The sequence below is a fragment of the Panthera onca genome, chromosome F2 (assembly GCF_046562875.1).
Source record: "Panthera onca isolate mPanOnc1 chromosome F2, mPanOnc1 haplotype 2, whole genome shotgun sequence".
Classification (NCBI taxonomy): Eukaryota; Metazoa; Chordata; class Mammalia; order Carnivora; family Felidae; genus Panthera; species Panthera onca.
Window position 1 is genome coordinate 66,067,555 of NC_138356.1, and position 20,470 is coordinate 66,088,024.

Genomic DNA, 20,470 nt, shown 5'->3' on the forward strand with positions numbered 1-20,470 from the left:
AGAAAACGTACGTTCCACCGTAAGTATTATCCTTTCTTTGGGCCCCACTGATGTCTCCATAGTCCCTCAAGGAGCTTCCAAGCAGAATCAACCTCTTCCTCCCTCAAACAATGATACACTCTTGTTTTTCCCTCACCGTCTACCTTGTGTCACAGAGTGGGTGGATCTTCACTTCCAGCTGGACTGTGAGCTTCTTGGGGATGGGGTGAGACCCAGGGGTGTTTGAGCAGAGAGATCATAACATGCACCCTACCTCTCCTTGTCACTGCATCCCAGGAGAAGAAAAGAAGTGAATTATTACAAACGTAGACATTTCTCTGGGAATCTTAAAAGTACATGAAATCTGCTTTTCAGATTAGGAAAGACAAATCGTATTTCCATGAATTCTAAAACAGGATATAGTTTACAGTATGCGTTTTTAATCAAAGGGAAAAAAAAGGCACACGGGCGCACATGAAGACAAGCTGTGAGCACCACCTCATGGACAACTCACCCTTCGCCCCATCAGTATATGCCCTTCTGTTCATTCTCTGGCCTCATCCAAGGACAGTGGGGGTGCAGGGCACGACTGCCCTGACACACTTTTCTTCATACACACACAGACTTGTTGGCCCTGTGGCCTGATGCCACAGTCAACAATGACAGCTATGCCTGTCACAGTCAACTTCAAACCCTCATGCTCTTGTCTAGATCAGGCCAGCAGTCCCGCAGCAACACCAGGCAAGGTCTGAGGTGAATCTTGTTGCCTATAGTTGACTAGATGATGCTGGGATGAACCTGGGCTCATCACATGACCCCTAAACCACAGAAGCTTAACTCCAGCCCCCGTAGTTTATTGTGGCCATTCCTTAGGCCCAGGTCCCCTCTCCAACCTTTCCCTGACCCTGAGCTTTGAGAATAAAAACCCATACCAGTGTAGCTCACGCTGACTCCGCCCTGCTCAGAGCCTGCTGCCCGGAACCCCTAAGGGCTCCTGAACCTTCCCACGGCAGCAGGGAGACCTCACTTTCAGATGGAACCTCCCTGTCCAAACATACACCTGCACAAACACACGAGAACTCACCACATTCACTGGACATCTTGGGGCCATTGCTCCTGCAGGTTAATTTTCCCCTGCACCCATCTGCTAAGTCAGGCTTTCTCTCGGGCTCATGCTGTCACAGCCCCAACTGGCCTCACACGTGAGCCCATATGAGCTCCTGCACATCCATCCAAGTCTAAGACCCCAATGTGCCTTATGTTTGTTCTCTAGCCAGTTCATGCTAACAGAGGAGACACTTGAGACTAGGAAAGGCACAGTAGGCATATTTGCCTAGAAATTCATTTGTTCCCAGCAAATCAAATGATCATGCAACGTCCAATGATGAGGAAGTCTTACACGTGATCAAGAAGAGCAATGCTGGACTAAGGATCACAGACTCAAACACCTCCAAGTCAGGAAGATGAGTGAATGAATGGTTTGGCTCAGGTGTCAGACATGAACTTCTATGTCAACTTGGCTGAGCTATGGTGTTGAGATATATGGTTAGACATTATTCTAGATGTCTTTGTGAAGGTGTTTTTTGGAGAAGATTTGCATTTAAATGGGTAGACTTTCAATAAAACAGATTGGTCTCCATAATGTGAGTACACTTCATCTAATTGGTTGAACAAAGACAGACCCCCCTCTAGCAAGAAGGGACTCTGCCAGCAGACAGCCTTTGGACTCAGACCCCAACTCTTACCTGGGTCTCCAGCCTGCTGGCCCACCCTGTAGGTTTTACACTTGCCAAGCCACCAATTCCTCAAAACACACACACACACGCACACACACATGCATGCACGCACACATATACACCTTGTTGGTTTGGTTCCTCTGTAGAACACTGACTAATACACCCACCAGCTATTACTCAGATTCAGCTAATCCTGGGGATCAAACAAATTACCAACTACCAACCAGCCTGGGAGCCATCAGTTAGGATGTCTGAGCTAGAAATGACACAGAACCAGTGCTATTCTTAGGCAAAATCGCAGCATCTCTGCCCATCCAACTCAGAGACATCATACCCTCCTGCACCCATACCTCCTACATGCCCACCCTTCCTATTCCCCCCTTCGAACCATGGTTCTCCCACCTTTCCTCAGCACTGGTTCAGGAAAGAAAATAGGTAGCATAATATTTATACAGGCCAGGAACATAATGATCATGATAATCCTGTGCAGTAGACACAATTATCCTCCTCTGCTGACAAATAAGCAACAAGCTTAGAGAAGTTCGGCAGTTTGGCCAAGGTCACACAGCAAACAGAAGAGCAGGCAATCAGACCCTGGACTGTCTGGGTCCAGAGCTCAAGGCCTACCAAGCTGGCTTAGTGGAGACCTTCTTAAAAACATCCATTTTCCAGCAACTCAGGCTGGTTTGCTCATCTTCAGTAAAGGTGATAACAGCCTTCTGCCGCAAGCCAGAGGTACTGTCAGTGTTCACCGCATAAAACAGGCAACACACATGTGAAACTCATTGGGTCTCTCCAGCAGAATGACAACTTTATCACCACAGTGTAACCGGAACATCCTCCACACAGCTGTGGCCAGAGCAGTAAATCTGAAACTGAAATTTGATCCTGACACCGCCTGTTTAAAATTTTTTTTTTTTTTCAACGTTTTTTATTTATTTTTGGGACAGAGAGAGACAGAGCATGAACGGGGGAGGGGCAGAGAGAGAGGGAGACACAGAATCGGAAACAGGCTCCAGGCTCCGAGCCATCAGCCCAGAGCCTGACGCGGGGCTCGAACTCACGGACCGCGAGATCGTGACCTGGCTGAAGTCGGACGCTTAACCGACTGCGCCACCCAGGCGCCCCGACACCGCCTGTTTAAACCCTTCCTGTGGCTGAAACACCTCCTGCTTCTCATCGGCATTTGCCCTGAGAGCCAGAATGGGGCTGAATCTTCAGATGGAGATCAAAGTGGCCATAGTAGAAGGGATAAGAGGTGATGCAGAGGCTGGGCCAGGTAAGCCACGGGATCAGGAGATTTGAAGGAGAAGGATAGGTGACCATCTTCCTTCGTTGTTCTTCTTGCTAGTTCTGAGGATGGGCTGTGGCCTGGCTCCTCTATTCTCTGTCCCTTTCCCAAGCTTCCAGATGTAATATTCCATCACTCCCCTTCCAGGAGGATAAAGCCACGGGGATTTACCTTACATTCCCCAAAAACACAGGTGGGGAGAGGTCCTCTATCTCTACATGGATCTTGTTTCCCATTTTAGGTGGAAGAGTTAGTCCGACCCAAGCCCGTTCTCAAGTCTGGCCTCATGAGACATCACAGGCCCTACAGGTTGGCTCCAGAGTGATTTTTGGCAAGACAGGACTAAAGGAGGCCAGGCTTTCTGCCAAATTCTGTTCTTGTGAAAAATCAGTTAGCCCATTCTGACCAGACATATAAAATAGTCTGTAATAAATGTTTCCTGAAAATGTCAGGGGAATTTTTCCATCTTTACATGCTAAGGTTATAAGAGAGTCATTGAAGCACAGAATTAGTCATGCAGGCTGTGGAAACCAGCTATCTAATCAAGCCAAAAAAACAACAAGAAAAGAGAAATGCCCAAAAGCTCTGTTCCCCTTCATCTATGTTCCTTTCTAGTTGTTGCAAAGGTCAAAGAGTAACTTCATAAATCTGTTTGATATGCTGAGATGAGAGTGCCACAGAATCTAATTGCCTGGAAAAGATGGTTTGATTGATATCTTCAGAAACACATACAGCTTCAGTTAGACAATCATTTCCACCCCCAGAAGGATGCCTGGAAATCAGACTATGGGTGCCAGAAGGGCCTCAGCATTGTCTGAAGCAGGAGGAGACTGAGTCCCTTGTGGTTAAGTAATTTATTTACGGGAATATAGCCAGTTGTGAGCAAAATGAGGTATTCTGATATTAGGGTCATTTTTCTTTTCCAGTTACCAGTGGTCTTCAGACTGTCATTCACACGACAACCTCACGAGGCATATATGGGCACAAATGAGCTCATTTTAGGAGAGGCAAGTTTCAGATCCCCAATTTCCAAATGTGTATTCTATAAAATTGAGCTGTGTGAGAAAGCACTTTGAAGCAGCATGTCTATTCTTTCTTACTCTCCCTCTCCATTCTTCGCCCCTTCAGCAAAATCAAACAAACAAACGACAAAAAAAAAAAAAAACACAATTTTCAGCCATACGACGGATGCAGCAAACACAAGGTGCTAAAAAAGGGACAATTCAACATTCTGACATCTTCAGAGCTTCCCTGAATAGGGAAATATAACTTCTGCCCCATATTTATCATTAAGAGAAGCATTTCCAGGGGTGCCTGGGTGCCTGAGTTGGTTAGGCATCCAACTCTTGGTTTCAGCTCAGGTCATAATCTCACGGTTCGTGAGTTCAAGCCCCGCATTGGGTTCTGCACTGTCAGTGCAGAACCTGCTTGGGATTCTCTCCCTCTCTCTCTCACCCTCTGTCTCTCCCTCTCTCTGCCCCTCCCCACTCATAACGTGCGTGCACTCTCTCTCAAAATAAATAAATAAACTTTAAAAAAAGGAGAGAAGCACTTCCAATAATATTTTACTCGTATGACCAGTATTTATTAAAATGTACAGTACACACACATATGTTACTTTGATCAATTGTGAACCCATAATAATTATAATGATAACTCAATCCAAGAGAAATTTGTTTTGAAACTTAGAGCATTTGGAGTCACAGGCGATAATTTTTGTTTCAATGTTTCAACATATTTTTGTTGCAGAAAAATTTTATAGGTTGATCAATAAAAGACCTCCAACATGAAAATATGTTACAATGAAAAAAAATTCTTATTGTGATGGAAGAAGAACAGAAATGTGATTTTTAAGGTAGAAATATGTGAAAGAGAATTTTCTGCTGTTAAGTAAAAGCCTGTTCATATGTGCATTTCTTTGTTTCATTAGAGGATAGTGGGTATCAGGTGACTGTGGGATCTATGCCATTGGATTAATTTAAAAGAGTAATGCATTATTTTATATTATTTACAATATGTTCAATATTTATAATGTATATGTGTACATGTATACAAACATACACACAGCATTATACACAACATACATATGTATACATATAATAGTTGTGTCCTCTGCAATTATTTAAATTTATGAGAAAATACTTGTAAGTTAACTTAAGAAATATGTAAGGGGGTACATAATTCTTCAAAATACTTTTAGGGCATAAAGGAGCAAAAATCAGAGCACCTGGGTGGCTCAGTGGGTGAAGCGTCTGACTTCAGCTCAGGTCATGATCTCACAGTTCATGGGTTCGAGCCCCACATCAGGCTCTGTGCTGACAGCTCAGAGCCTGGAGCCTGCTTCGGATTCTCTGTCTCCCTCACTCTGCCCCTCCCCTAATTGTGCGCTCGCTCGCGCCTGCTCTCTCACTCTCTCTCTCTCTCTCTCTCTCTCTCTCTCTCAATCAAAAATAAAGAAGTAAACATTTAAAAAAAGGAGCAAAAATTGTTTATGACCATTGCTTTTTACTTTCTTTTTGGATGAGCAGTAGAATAGGTAGGAAAGAAAGAACACTGGCTTTGGAAGCATACCCTGCTATTGGGCCAGTATGTCAAGCTGAGTAGGCTGTTTGTCAACAGAGACCAGCTAGATTCCCAGCAAACCATTTCTTCTTCCTGGAGACACTGCTAAACCACATTTCCAACACTCTACATCTGGGTAAAAAAAAAAAAAGGTCTTTTCTATATGGATAAATTCATTTACTTGCCTAACAAAGTTAGACAGAAATTTGCCTTTTAAAAAAGGACCTTTTCAGAGCCTTCAATAGGCTAATATTTAATTAAAATCCTAGCATCCCACTAAGCTTATGTACATATGGCACCCTTTTCCCCAGAGTATATATTTACATGTGCAGACAGCTGGATTCCTCAGAAGCATCTGAAGATGCCCCAGGCTGTCTTCTCTCTAGATGTTTCCTGCTGCTGCTCCCTTTGTAGTGAATGCACCTCCATTCTCCCGACCTGTCTCCCTGGGTCCAACACTTCCCTGTCCTTCAAGGTCCCTCTCTATCTCGTTCATGCAGCTGACCTTGGAGCCTCCCTGCCAGCCCCAATCTAAACCCGCCACGGAGCTGCTCTGCCTCCCACAGCATCTCCGTTGGAGCCTTCCTCACATTCTACCTCATCTAATTGTGCCATCACATCTTATCTCCTACACTAAGTGGCAAGGTTTCTGAAAGCAAAACCAAGTATCATTTATCTTTGTAGCTACTCCCCCCAAACATTTATAATACAACATATGCTCAATAATTGTTTTACTGTAACGACTGACACTTGAAAACATAAATCAACCCAGCTAACTTCTAATGATCTACCTAACACATATGGTCTGACTTTTCCATTTATTGGGTGACCCTAAAATTTTGCAACATTCCGTACATGCTGGCATGCCATGATAAGGCCAAGTTTCCTTGAGCAATCACTGGCAAGTAATGCCTTGGAATATAGGTGAAAAAAAATGTCATTGCCTCATTAATTCAGCTAAATATGTTTCTGGCCAAGAAGTCATTTCTTGAGTCACAAACCTCTTTCTTATGGCACCAGTAGCCACCTTACCCAATGTACTAATGAAGAACTGTCATGTGAAGCAGCAACAAAAGAAAGATCAAGTTCTGACCCATGCTGAGTTTTTGGAACAGTTAGACTTCCTGGAAGCCAGGCCCACATTACTGGGAATGTTTGTTCTGGCCCCAACTACCCAAGTCTTCAAAAAGAGGAGCTCAAATTTTCCCCTGCCCTTCAATCAGTGTAATGGTTTAACAAATGTTCTAATTCAATAACCCAGTTGGCATTTTCTGAGCATCTGAACAGTAAACTATATGCCCAGCACAATCACCTGTGCCTGCTAGCTGCTTTTTAAGAAGGGTGATTCTAACACAAATAGTCTTATAAAGAGATATGCAAAGGGCCCCTGGGCAGAGGCCATCACTTGTCCATAATAACCACTTTCCCCTTCCTCATTAGAACAACGTCCCAATTTTATTGAGGGCAGAAATGTACCCAGCTAAAATTCTAGATTTCCTGACCTCTCTTTCAGCTATATGTGTCCATGAGACTAATTTTGGCCAAAGACAGTCAGCAGAAATATGGGGTCTTCCAGCAGGATTGCTTAATAGGAGCTGACTCATCCAGGAAGCTCACCCCCTTTGCCATTTCTTCCCTCCTCTGTCCTGGCAGGACTTGGGATGCTGCTGTAATAGCTAGCACTCCAATACCCATCTTGCACCATGGATGACCCTGAGATGGAACCATCTTGAACCATGAGATGACCCTGAGATGGAACCATCTTGAACCATGAGATGACCCTGAGATGGAACCATCTTGAACCATGAGATGACCTTGAGATGGGACCATCTTGAACCATGAGATGACCCTGAGATGGGACCATCTTGAACCATGAGATGACCTTGAGATGGGACCATCTTGAACCATGAGATGACCCTGAGATGGAACCATCTTGAACCATGAGATGACCTTGAGATGGAACCATCTTGAACCATGAGATGACCCTGAGATGGAACCATCTTGAACCATGAGATGACCTTGAGATGGGACCATCTTGAACCATGAGATGACCTTGAGGTGGGAGCCTTGGAGCAGAAAGATAGAAGGATGTTTTCTCACTCCCAGATGATCCTATAAGGACACCATACCAGGCCCATCACACCTATCTCTCATCTTCTTTAACATGAGAAGACAAAACCTTTAAGACAAACTATTGATTGATGGTTTCTGTCTCAAAGAGCCAAACGGAATTCTTGGCCTTGGTCTGGGGGTCCCCCAATGATTCAGGTGAGGAAAACTTTCCAATATAGCCTCCAGCATGATAAAAACCCCATCAAATAAGTCAGACCTTTTTGCCTAGATAGCATTTCAGAGGCAGAAAATCTAGACGTCTCTGGATTGACAGGTAGATGCCAGAGCCATCACATACAGTTGTACAAGTTACACACTGCACCATTCACATCATATTCTATCACATGTGTATGAATGGTCTGTGCTGTATAAGTGGCCCTGTACTCACTGTTTAGGGGACAGTGATCAAGAATGGGAGGAGTAAGTGCCATTAGCATGCAGGCTTGATGGCCCAGGTACATATGGATAGTGTGGTTCCTAATGCAGAGACACCTGAAATAAAGTGTAAGTGTAAGCCTCAGGACCATCTCCAGAAAGGTTCTGGACCAGGGCCAACTAGATTTTAACCTCAGAATACTCACACCTGCCCTCCTTCTTCTCCCTTCTTCCTACACCCTCCAAACACTCACAAACTCGTGTACACACACACACACACACACACACACACACACACACACACACACAATTTACTCCTAAGAAGTCAGCCTAAATGAGCAAACAAAGGTCAGGAAAATCTTAAGAGCAAGCAACTTACACAAAGATTATGTGTAGAAGGAGACGTGTGCGAACACTGGACCAGGGTGGCTCTCCCAGCTTAGCCTTTGTTCAGAGCTTATTAAAGAAAAGAGGATTTTTTAAGGAAACATTTTTATTGGACTTGACAGACAGGGATCCCCAGGTAGGCCAGCAGAGCAAGAGCAGACTCTGAGATCTGAGAGGCCCCTGAGGATTGAACAGCAGAGTCAGAGCTATCACACAAACAGCACTAACATTTGCTCCAGCCCAAATCGCACAGCTCAGCCTGAAGCTAGGACCCAGAGAGCACATCGGGACAAGAGCAAGGAACAAGGCACATGAGGTCTCAGAAAAAATGTATATCAGCCCAGGTCTCTGTCTTTAGCAGTTCTTGTCTTGGAGACATGGCCTTTGTCACCACAGACCTTTTAAAGGTCATGGTCCAATCTCATCCACCAACCAACCCACCATTCCCGGGGGGGAAATGAGCTCCGAAAAGGTGATGTGGCTTGTTCAAAGACAATGCATGGTAGACTCGTAACCAGAAGTCAGAGTCTTAAATAATTGCGAGAAACCTACTTCCTCCCCCTTGATAACTGCCACCTAGAGATGCCACCCAGCTTTTTATGACTGCTCAGCATGTGGAGACTGCCATAGACCAGTGTCTGAGACAAGACTGGGTGTGGCTGCACATAACAGAGAGAAGCTACAAACAGGAGTGCATATTGCTCAGTGCTATAAAAGAAATCAAGAGTAGACAGTCTAGGGGTGGTATGGAAGCCATGCAAAGTTGTCTGGAACTCAGGCTCCTACCAGCTCACCACACCACCATCTCTGGAATGTAGCTCTTGTTCCCATGATCCAAGATGCTTGCTAGAGCTCCAGCTTATACCTTTGACAACAGAATGGAGGAAAAGTGAGAAAAAAGATCCGTATGCTTTCTGTAAGGACATTTCTTGAATTCGCTCACGAAATTGATTTTGTTGGCCAAAACTTCAGTCAATCAAAAGGCACCTTCCCAGCTATAAGGAGACTGAGGAAGGCAGCCATTTAATCATTGGCAATATGCCCATCTCCTTAATGATGAAGGGAAGACAGATATTGGGGACAACATGGGTCTATGCCATACCCAGGGCCAGTCATTTAAGTCCCCAATGGAAGGGAATGGGTAAGAGAAGCCACAGGAGTAAATCAAAGAAGACTCTGCCCTAATGGCATCTAAAGTGAGAAGAACATGAATTAGCAGCAGGGAGAATGGAGAGAGCTTTTCATGGAGGAAATCTCACAGGCAAAGGCCCAGAGGAGGGGATATTAAAAGCTAATGCAGGAACGCCTGGGTGGCTCAGTGGGTGGAGTGTACAATTCTTAGTATCAGCTCAGGTCATGATCTCACAGTTGTAGCCCTGCATTGGGCTCTGCACTGAGCATGGAGCCTGCTTGGGATTCTCTCCCCCTCTCTCTCTGCCTCTTCTTTGCTCATGCACTCTCTCTCTCTGTCTCAAAATAAATAAATGGACTTTAAAAAAAAAAAAGCTGATTCAGTAGAAGAGATAATTCTTAGATCAATAGCAACGGACAATAAGCTGAGGAACAAGCTGGGAGGTAGGATGGAGGGGGCATTTGTAACTTTTCGAGACCTAATACCAATACCTAATTTTAATCATCCATTCGACCAACATTTATTAAGAACCCACTGTGTGAGAAGACCTCTGCCTACTTGAGGAAAAGAATGAAAAAGACACTAGCCTCATGGGTCTTAACACTCCAGAAGAAAAGAAAAACAAATAAACAGGTCATTATAGTACAGGCTGATGAGGACTTTACCAGAGAAAGTTCTGTGCTACGTACACAAGCACTGAGAAGAGGCGCCTAATGCAGGTGCACCTTAGAAGAGGCACCTTAGAAGATCGGGGAGGCAGAGGCCACCTGGAGGAAATCTTTAAAAAGCCCTGTAGCACAGGGATAGGGGTACAGGCTCTGCATCTGCTTTTCCATGTTCAAATCTTGGCTCTACCTTTTATATTAGCTGTATACCCTGGCAAGGCATTTATCTTCTCCGAACCCCAACCATCTGACAGACAGATGCTAATGATGAGAGTAGCACCTACTTGCTAGGGTGGCTGAAACGATCAAATGAGATATTCCCTGTGAAGCCCATAGCATGGCATCTGGCATATAAATAAATGCTCTGTATAGATGAGCTATTAATAACATGACTATGACCAGTGTTAAGCTAAGAGTTAAGGGTAACTAGGAGTTGGTGGAGAAAAAAGAAGTAGATGTCCAGACAGAAGAGATAAAAATCTTCGAAAGACCTGAGTCCCAGAGGGTCAGGAGGAAAGGGCGTCTGTGGGGAGCACTAAGCGAGGAGAAAAGCCAGGCCAGCTTAGGCAGGCCAGGTGAAGGCATTTGGACTTTAATCAAGAGCCGTAGGGAGCCATCAGAGCAAGAGAGCTGATGTAATCAGGCTGTCACCTTAGAAAGATCACTCTGACTGCTATGTAGTGAATGGATTGACCAGACGCAACACTGAAGGTCCTGTGCCAATCAGGAGGTGGTAATCCTTATGACAGATAGTGGCGGCTTGAACCAAGATGTTAGCGATGAAGGTAAAACGCACGGATTCAAAGGATGCCAAGGAAGTGGAATCTATAAGATCTGCTCATGATTATATCCCACTTGACGCATGCCCTTGGTACAGCCCCTTGAACAACTGAACTCCTGCACAAAGCCTGGAAGTTGTTCCAGTACCTGTCACCCTGGTCCTTCTCATCAGAAAGAAGAGTGTCACCTAGAAACAGCACAAGTCTTCAACAGCAAAGGGCACGTGTAATTTCTAGCCAGTAGAACTAGATAATAACCAATCGGATAAAAATGATTCAAGAATTTAGAAATACACTACTGGGAGATGAACCAAAACAAATCCAGAGAAAAATAACCCTGTAACAGCCCTCCATGCCTAGGGAAATGCTCCACTTCAGCCCCTTATGGCTTCAGATGAATAATAGCGTATATGTGTATATGGGATGCTACTTGGTGACACCATCATTTATCCTCCAGACTAGGACATTTTTAAGAATGGAAGTGGTCTCTTTGATATTACATCAGGGCAACAGACAGAAAATGGGGCTCTCTGCCAGCCAAATCTAGTTTTCCCCGCTACCCAAGTGTGGAGCATTCCTAAGAACTCTTTGATAAACCCAAATGGCATAAAACCAAGAAGCAGTTTCCATTAATTTATATGGAAGCATTTTTGAGCATTCTCAGACCCCAAAAACACCCTCTCTCAGACTTTCCTGACACCTTAGGACGCATTTTGCTAATAAATACACAAAAATACATTGAGATACGGCACAGACGCTCACCAGACCAGGTCAGAGCTCGGGCGGCTGGAGGCCGAGACAAGACCCTGCCTCTCAGCGCAGCTGCGGCTGCGTCTATCTCTACGTGTACGACGACTGCTGCAAAACCGACGCTGAACACGATTTTCGCTTTTCGTCTTTTGTCGTAAAAATGAAACTCTCCTTTGGGTTTCTTTTCATTACGGAAAACGGGTACTAACACAGGTCCTTCCTAAAAGCGAAGTGGCATAGCGGGAACTTTCGAAAAGCGGAGGATACCTGTAATTGCTCTCCTTTTTGGCTGCCTAATATTCACCACACCCCAGCACACACACACACACACACACACACACACACACACACACACACATTTGTGTGTGTGACAACAGTTCCTAATGTCCTTATGAGGAATTACCTATCTCCCATAGCAAGTGGTTTTATTGGAACTGTCAATGCAGTTGCCAGGGAGGGAGCCCATAACGCCAAGGTAGGCCAGCTGAACTCAGGGCTTTGAACTTGATCAGAAATGGAACAAAATATAAAACACCAGAAAAAGGCATACCCACATTCCTTCTATCATCATCTCCTAGTGAGGCCATTGAAACATTCCTGCTTCCAGACCCCTGGTGCCCTGAATATCTGTCCTTTGATGAGCCTGTTCTCCAGTCCTTCCCATCGATTCTGTGAGTACCCGATGCCATTGCAATAAATTCCTTTTCTGTTGTTAAAAATCCTAATTGATACAATTATCCTTGAGTTTTAGAACACATAATTCTGACTCTGAATTTCACATCTGGCATTCACTAACTCTGTGTCTTTGGCTTTAGTTTTCTCATCTCTCAAATAATATTATACATACCTTATAAGCTAGTTTTAGAAATATATATTATATGCCAAGCACTTGGCTCAGTACCTGGTTCAGTAGTAAGCCATTGGCTAATATGAATTTCCTTCCAACCTTTCTTTCTCTCAGCTAATGTTACGTAGATTTGGTTTTGATATTTCATTTCAATATTTAGAGAAGGGGTAATCTCACAGTTTGTGAGATCAAGCCCTGATGCAAGGAGACAGCGTGGAGCCTGATTGGGATGTCTCTCCCTCTCTCTCTGCCCCTTCTCCCCTCTAAATAAATAAATAAGTTTTTAAAAAGTATAAGAAAAAATGTAGATGAATGGGACAGATATCTAATTTTCCTATCAGTAGGAATAGAGTAGGTTCTGCTGTTGTAACAAACAATGGCTTTTAACAACAAAGGTTTATCTCTTACTCACTCTACATTTCCAGTATGAGTTGGCTGAGTTCCTGCTCCAGTTCATCCTCACTCAGTGTATTAGAGAAAAACAAAGAAATGGAACCAATGGGATATATACATAGAGATTTATTTTATTCTAAGGAATTGGTTCACATGATGGTGGGGCTGGCAAGTCCAACATCTGTAAAGCAGGCCAATAGTCTATTCAGATAAGAGTTGATGCTTGTAATCTTGGGTAGGAATTCCACAGGGCAGCAGGCTGGAAAACTCAAGCAGGGTCTCTATGTTACAATCTAGAAGAGAATCCCTTCCTTTATGAAAAACCTCAGTCTGCTGTTAAGAACCTCAAGTGATTGGTTGAGTTCCACCCACATTATGGAGGATAATCTGCTTTACTCAGAGTCTCTTGATTTAAGTGTTGATCATATCTTTTAAAAAATACCTTCACAGCAATATCTAGACTGGTATTTGACCAAACAACTGGGCACCATTGCCTAGCCAGGTTGACATATAAAATCAACCATCATACCCAGTCTAAAAAAAATTATCCACTCTCTCAAATGTTGCCTGACGCTGTGACAAAGGGAAAGAGAACATGGCAAATCCTACTAGCTCTTAACATTTTCTACCAGAACTGATATATATCACTTTTCACTCCCCTTTTATTGCACACAGCACATCACAGGGCCATGCCTAGCTTTCATGGGAAGTACAATCCCACCGTGACCCAGAACAGAACCAAAATATTTATGAACAGCCTTAATGAACACCACAGGCTTATAATCTCATCCTCTTGATTTTTACAAAGAATACCATTGTCCTTAGTCCTTCCCTTCCTGACTATACTGGATGAAGCTTTCTGCTATCATGGTACACCGAGATCCCCTAAAGGAAGACAGGACAGGGACAGCCATTATTAATATGAGCATGTCTTGTCGGGTACCTGGGGGGCCCACTCAGTGAATGGGCCCAGAGCCCCTCCAACTTCGGCTCAGGTCATGATCTCACAATATGTGGGTTTGAGCCCTGCATCAGGCTGTGTGCTGAAAGCTCGGAGCTTGCTTCGGATTCTGTGTCTTCCTCTCTCTCTGCCCCTCCCCCACGCTCTCTCTCTCTCTCTCTCCCCCTCTCTCTCAAAAATAAACATTAAAATTTTTTTTATTTAAATTTAAAGAAAATATATGAGCATGTCTCATTAGACTTCTTACCACAGGGTTATCAGCAATCAGAAAAGGGTCCAGGAGGTTTTGGATTGTCCACCGTGAAGCAGTAATACCTCTTACTCTATATACCATTCTGGAGTCTTCTAGTGCTTTGAAAATCCTATAAGAAAGAGGGTCATATTTCTTGGCAGAAATGGGACAGATGGGAGAAGCATCTAAGTTATGATTTCTGAAAGGATTTTCAAACATCTTTATCCTGCTCTAGGACTTGTGCCAGATTTCCCTCCTGCGTTCATCTAGAGGAATTTTCATAGACAATTTATATGAAACAAGGATCTGTCTCTTGGTGCACAGTCAGCTCAGAAGTAGCCTCTTTCCCACCTTCTGCTTCCAAAAAGCGGATTGGTTGATTTATTTTATCCTGCTGAGGCAGCCAACCCTAATTAGCATCATTGGTTTCAAATAATCTGTGTTTCTCTTTAAAAAGAAAAAGGTCATCTTGCTACAAAATGTATGCAAATGTTGGGCTAATCGTTTTTTGCTTGACCCCCTTGTTGGCAATAGGTGACATTGATAACCCACTGCGAAGGGTAGATAGAGGTGATTCCTCTGCCAGTGATAACATGGCAGTGACACCTCCACGCCATAGGGGTGCAGTAAGGATTGAATGAGCTAATGTTTGTGAACGGCTTAGCACAGTGCCCAGCTGCAACCACACTCAGTGGACAGCTTAGGTTCTTATGGGCACTTCCGCTGTTTTCCTGCAGGCGGCTGCCTGCTCAGGGTTCAGCTCCTAGAGACAGATAATCCAGAGTTTGATTCCTGACTCAGCTGCTCGGTCGTCATGAGACCTGGGCATGTTACTTAACTCTATGCTTCAGTTTTCTCCTCTCTAAAATAGAAGTGAGCATAGAAAATACCACATAAGATTATTATGTGGATGAAAAATTGATATAAGCAAAGCCCTTAGCATAGGACTGGCCCAGCCTATGTGCATAATACGTGCTATTAGCCACAACTAATAAGGAAATCAGGCCCCCGGGTGGATTGTGGTCCCTCTGCTCAGTTCTTTTCAAAACAGCGTCATCCTTTTAGGGGCAATGGCTTTCAAACTCTGCCCAAGGAGCCTACACCCCACCCCCAAAGGAGGAAGAGGAAAGAGACCATAGGGTTTCACTCCTCCTACAGGCAGAAAAGTTCTTCTTTTATCTGTTCCAAAAATTGAGATGCGGCACACAATTTCTTCACTGAAAGCGTGCTACTATGGAACAGTATATGAAGATATGTTCTCCTCTGTCACACCTCACCTTCTCATGCTTGGGTCAGATCAACAGAAATAATAATTTGTGCTTGATTCTTGTACTCGTCCACTTATTTATTCATTGTTTTCATTCATTCATTTGTGCCCTTTTTTTTTTTTTTTTTTTGGCCAGGTCCCCAGAGTTGTAGCCATGAACAAATAACACAGTTCTGGGGCGGGGCACGCAGCCCACTTTACAGCAGGAGAGACAGGTAAGGAAACAGGCTGTGATGCCCAGAGTTACAGGAATCATGATGTAGACAGGTATGTGATATCGAAGGAAAAGAATATCCAAAAGCCTTTGGGGTCAAGAGACACTTCTGAGGGGAAGAAGCCTAGGGGTGTATGGCAGCAGAAGAGGTGGCACATTTTCTAGCAGAGACAGAAAGGCAAGAAAGAACATGGAAATTCAGGAAATGCAGGCTGAGCAGCAGTTGTGAAGGCCAATAGGTAGGACAAAGGAGAAACAAAGTACTTCCAAAACCCAAGGCCAAAGCCCTGCCATCAGGATGGACGCTTCCTGGGGCGCCTGGGTGGCTCAGTCAGTTAAGCGCCCAACTTCAGCTCAGGTCACGATCTTACAGTTCATGGGTTCAAGCCCTGCATCAGGCGCTCTGCTGTCAGTGTGGAGCCTGCTTTGGATCCTCTGTCTCCCTCTTTCTCTGCCACTCCCCGCCTTGCTCATGCACACATGCTCTCTCTCTCAAAAATAAATAAACATTAAAAAAAAAAAAAAGGATGGATACTTCCATTGCAGCCGATCAAGTATAAATTCACTTAATGACTTTAGCCAAGGATCTGGCATCCCAACATGTCCCTTCCAGGGAGCAGATTCCTGAAAGATTCTTAGTCTCTTTAGCAAAAGGACACTCTTTTGCAGCTTGGGTTTAAAGGCACACTCTGGGAACAGACAAGGACAGGCACCCTGGGAGAACGTCTCCTGAGGAGACACGGCTGCAGCTGACACAGCTTTCTCCTGTCTTTCACTAGAGTCCCCGCTCCCAGCAGGGCCAGGTCCTGAATGAAGTCACCGGGCCACTTCGAAGAGGCCTTTGCAAGACTTTCAAAATTGAGCTGTTCCCAGCACACAGACCAGGGCTGAAAATGCAAAATTTGCTGGATGAATCCAAGCCTCTCCAAGCAGGTGTGACAAGTGTGAATGTTCTCAGATTGTGAATGAGGCCATGACTAATTCTCACTTCATCCACCCAGACTCCCAGCCAAGAGTCGAGAGGTTCACTTCTTCCTGCGCCTCGGTGACAGGCAAATGCAGGCCACCCCTTGGGAAGGAACCTGGGCATGATATCAAGGTGGAGAAGTGTTGTTATCCTAATGATGTTGAGGTAATAATAATTACAATAATAGTAATAACTAACATTCACCAAGCACATACTCTGTGCCAGGTGCTGTAATAAGCACTTAGCATAAATTAAATTAACTCATCACAGGAACTCCATGGAGCCAGTAACACCACTACCCCAATTTTACAAAAGAAAAACAAAAACAAAAACAAAAAGATGTCCAGAAAGAATCAGCGTAGATGATGGATGTAGGAGGTAGAATATTACAAAGAGTTTGCAAAGGCTCTAAAACAAAATAAACAATATCCATGCATTACAATGCTAGCATTTTTTTTCCAAAATTGACTGCAGAGACCTCAGATTACCCGTCACACAGGGAACTACCCAGAGGCACCTATAACATATCAGGGGAACCTGTATTCAAATGAGCAACTATAAAATCCATGAGAGACGTTCAAGAACAATGCTTTGGCTTTCAGAGAGAATCTATCCAGCTAGAAGCATTAGGGAAGGTTTTAGGGCAGAGGTGACCTCTGAGATCTTAAAGAACTGGCAAGATGTCATTCCAGGTTAAGGAACAGAGAGAGAGAAAGCAGAGAGGGGCAAGGATAGAGTATGTCCCAGGAAGAGCAGAAAGTGGATTGTGGGTAGAGGCATGGTTCCCGGGGATTCCAAGCACACCCTCAGAGCCACAGTAGTCTCTGAACCCACTCCCCCTTCATCTCAGCCTTTTGTTTATTTTATACATTGAGCTTCTACATCATTTGAAGAAACAGGTCAGCTGATTTCCATTTTCAGACTACAGCACCAAAGGGTAGGGAAAGTATTGAGGAGGAAGGGAATGGTAGGTTGAGGAAAGAACACTAAGGGCTTCAGTATGAACATCAAGCCGACTTTATACACGCCACCCCTCTCCATTCTCCACGCTCAGCAGACTAGTGGAACATGTAATTCTTTCCCACCGTTCCCAGAGACTCAGAGTCCTTCCGTAACCAGCACCCCAGACACCAGGAGTGGCACATCATACAGCTAAGCAAGGGAACGTGGGCTTTTTTCTGTAGACAACAGAGAACCATATGGTTTTGAACCATTGTCCCTAAAGGTTCACTTAAGGTATTGCGATGGGGCCATGAATCTGTGGCCAGGCCCCACCTGTAGGCAGACCTTATCTCAGTGAAACCTGCATAGGTGACTTCCTCAGTTCCTTGAGCTCCCCCGCAACAACAATAAGCTCCGGATACACAGCAGTGGAATAAGAAGTGAGAGAGGGCTTTCACAGTGTCAGAAGACCCACCTGGGTGTGATTTCTTCAATTATTAGCACACAGTGTGAAGTGTTCCTCCATTTATCACATGGGTACCAGGAAATTTGGGCATCCAGGAGTGGAGGGGAGTAAAAGCATCGGCCTCATGGCCCATGGATGGCAGCTGAGTGATAAGACCCCTTTGGAGGAGGGGTAGGAACCAGGGTGACATGAGCAGTAAGAAAGGAGAAAGGACTGCATTAAATACAAACTTCACCCACTCCCTTTTGTAGAAAGAACAGGTTCTGGAGATGTAACTTTGCTCTGCTATATATAGCTCTGTGGCCTTGGGTGAGTCACTTCACCTCTCTGGGCCTCAGCCTTTTCATTTATGCCATGAAGGTAATCATTTCATTTACAGGGAACATTTGTTAGTTATTCTCCTTTCTTCTGTCAAGAGCATTCAGATTTTGCTTTGGATACAGCCTTGAAGGACCTGTACATCAAGATGCCTCAATATTCCCCCAGTCAAGGAATGTCCATGTGCTCCAGGCTCAGCCAATCAGACACCCTCAGTCTGGAACAGGGAGCCTAAGCAAAATAACATACTGGAAAGAGTGCAAGACAAGGCAGAACAAAGGCAGAGACCTTTCATCCCTATTGTCTTATCCCAGAGCCGCTCTGGGTCCTGTCATGGTGGGACCCCACCTGCCCCTTTCTAAAAAAGTCCTCTCAATGCCCAGGTGAACCGGAATCACCTGGAACCCTGGCTGATACAGGAAGTGTCAGATGAGGAGAGGGTATGTGGGAAAGTGCTTAGAGAATCTAAAGGAGATAGACAATGCTAGGTGGTGTTTTCCAGAACATTCCATAGTGTCTGCTACCAAACAGTTTCATTACATGATTATTGAACCAATTTGTTGAGTGTGCCTCCTGTCCTTGGACACAACCTTCCAGAGGGCGGTTTGTTCTGTTTTGTTTTGTTTTGGGGGGCCTTGTGTTCTCCTGGACAGACCTACTCATCATTTTCCCCTTTGCATCATTTGCAGGCCACAGGGCACTGAGTCACCAGAACGTCTTTATCACACAATGGTCAAAACCCTCTGTCTCTTCTCTCTCTGCTTTACCTCCTTTATTCCAGACACTTCCTTGGCAGACTAATATAAAATGAACGGCCATGGGAAAAAAAACACTTTCACCTTCAGTTCACACCAGAAGTCTGTGGGATATTGAAAAGTGATGACCAGATGCCTTTGGGGCTTTGTTATTAATCAGCTATGTGACAAGGCAAGTCATTTGCCCCTCTGGACCTCAGTTCTCTCGTCTGTCAAATAAGAGTTCTAAATGAGAAAAATCTCTAAAGATTCCTCTCGAGCTGAAGGTCTGTGAAATGATTTGGCCCCACCTGGCTTTCATGCCCCTTCATTTCATGTGCCCCATCTTCGGTGCAGAGTCCAGGAACCCCGTCTATGCCTGTGCCATTATGGATCTATGCCAGTATTTCTAAAACTTCTTTAAGTTCTGGAATACTATAGATGTTTCACCGTAGATCTTTCCTCAAGGAAAAGATCATATCTTAAAAGAAATAAAACCTCTACAATAAAAAGTAAATCAAACGATTTAGAGATCATAGAAAAGAAATATAGAAAAAAATCAGATTTTATTACAGAAAACATATAACTGAGAATTTTCCCAAATGCTGGTAGCATATTTGCAAGCTGTTCAAAAAAAGAAAAAATGTCCCACAGCACAGAGTTGAGAAATAATAATAAATGAAACTGTCCAACGTTTCACAAATACATCCATCCCTCTAAGATGCCTTGTCAAAATAGATCATTCTATCTGTCTCAACAAGTCAGGCTGCCCTAGTGAGAACCACCTCTCCAGTTCCTGTTGCTGTAGAAAAGGAAGCACTGAGCTTTGAATGGCCTCACACTGAACCATCAAAGTGGTTGGGGGCCCCTGATTTTAGAGAGGGAGAGAAGGGAGCAGAAGATGAAGTATCCTTTATTTACTAGATCTGCATTTCGGGGCTTCCCGTGTGACACCAGGGCAGCCTCATCACCAGGTGGCCAGCCCTTTAAAACCCCTCTCCTCTACTCCTAGGACAAACCCATATGTCAGCACCGCAGGAACAGCCGGGGTCCCAGGAACTGAGCAGTCCTGGCCCCACAGGAGTGGAATTTGCTACCAAAGCCCTGACTGTAAAAGCTGCATCAAGCAAGGCAAGAGCAGAACCAGAGCTATACAGGGATGTGAGCCCTGAGGTTGGCGGAGCCAGTGCTGACCCCTCGTGAGGGCTGTGGGCTGGGTTGCATTATCTTTGGAGGGCAGGAGAGGTTTTTCCTTTGCTTTTGGGTCCCCCTAGTGGAACACTGGCTGGGTCTCCTTAAAGGAGGTGTGTGGGGAGATGGAACCGCCTGGGAAAGTTAAAACCAGCCGCCATGAACTTACG

General features: G+C 44.5%; 2 long non-coding RNA genes across 4 annotated transcripts in view; one reads left to right on the plus strand and one right to left on the minus strand.

Moving 5' to 3' along the window:
* The window catches only part of LOC132664458 (uncharacterized), a 119,722-nt gene extending 107,861 nt beyond the window's left edge, over positions 1 to 11,861 (minus strand). The window contains exon 1 of the long non-coding RNA XR_009603682.2: positions 11,781 to 11,861. This is a non-coding gene — a long non-coding RNA (uncharacterized LOC132664458). The remainder of the gene's footprint in view (positions 1 to 11,780) is intronic.
* A 93-nt stretch (positions 11,862 to 11,954) lies between these two features.
* On the plus strand, positions 11,955 to 20,234 carry LOC132664457 (uncharacterized). Of its 3 annotated transcripts, XR_009603681.3 has the most exons (6): positions 11,956 to 12,243; positions 12,347 to 12,439; positions 15,605 to 15,683; positions 16,462 to 16,615; positions 16,684 to 16,814; positions 20,122 to 20,234. It is a non-coding gene; the product is annotated as an uncharacterized LOC132664457 (long non-coding RNA). The 3 variants fall into 3 exon arrangements; XR_009603680.3 differs by lacking the exon at positions 20,122 to 20,234 and adding an exon at positions 19,157 to 19,297 and having other exon boundaries at positions 11,955 to 12,439; XR_009603679.3 differs by having other exon boundaries at positions 11,956 to 12,439.
* The last annotated feature ends 236 nt before the right edge of the window (positions 20,235 to 20,470 follow it).